We start from the raw sequence: 265 nt of genomic DNA on the forward strand, positions 1-265 counted from the left end.
GAAAGCTACTGCTGCTACGGCACACGAGGGGGAGAGAGAGAGGGCGAGGGGGTATAGTATATAGAGAGTTGAAAAAAAATAAAAGAAGAGATCTTCCTCGTGATACCCTCTTTGCTTTCTCAACCCACCCACCAACCCACTCTCTCTCTCTCTCTAAAACCCTGCTCCTATAAATAGAGCCCTATACCTCTCCCGCTTCTTTCTTCTTCAGTACTCCTCTCCATCTCTTCGGCTGTAGAGTAGTGATATAGTAGAGCAATGGCGG

Source organism: Asparagus officinalis, chromosome 10 (genome assembly GCF_001876935.1).
Source record: "Asparagus officinalis chromosome 10, Aspof.V1, whole genome shotgun sequence".
Classification (NCBI taxonomy): domain Eukaryota; kingdom Viridiplantae; phylum Streptophyta; class Magnoliopsida; order Asparagales; family Asparagaceae; genus Asparagus; species Asparagus officinalis.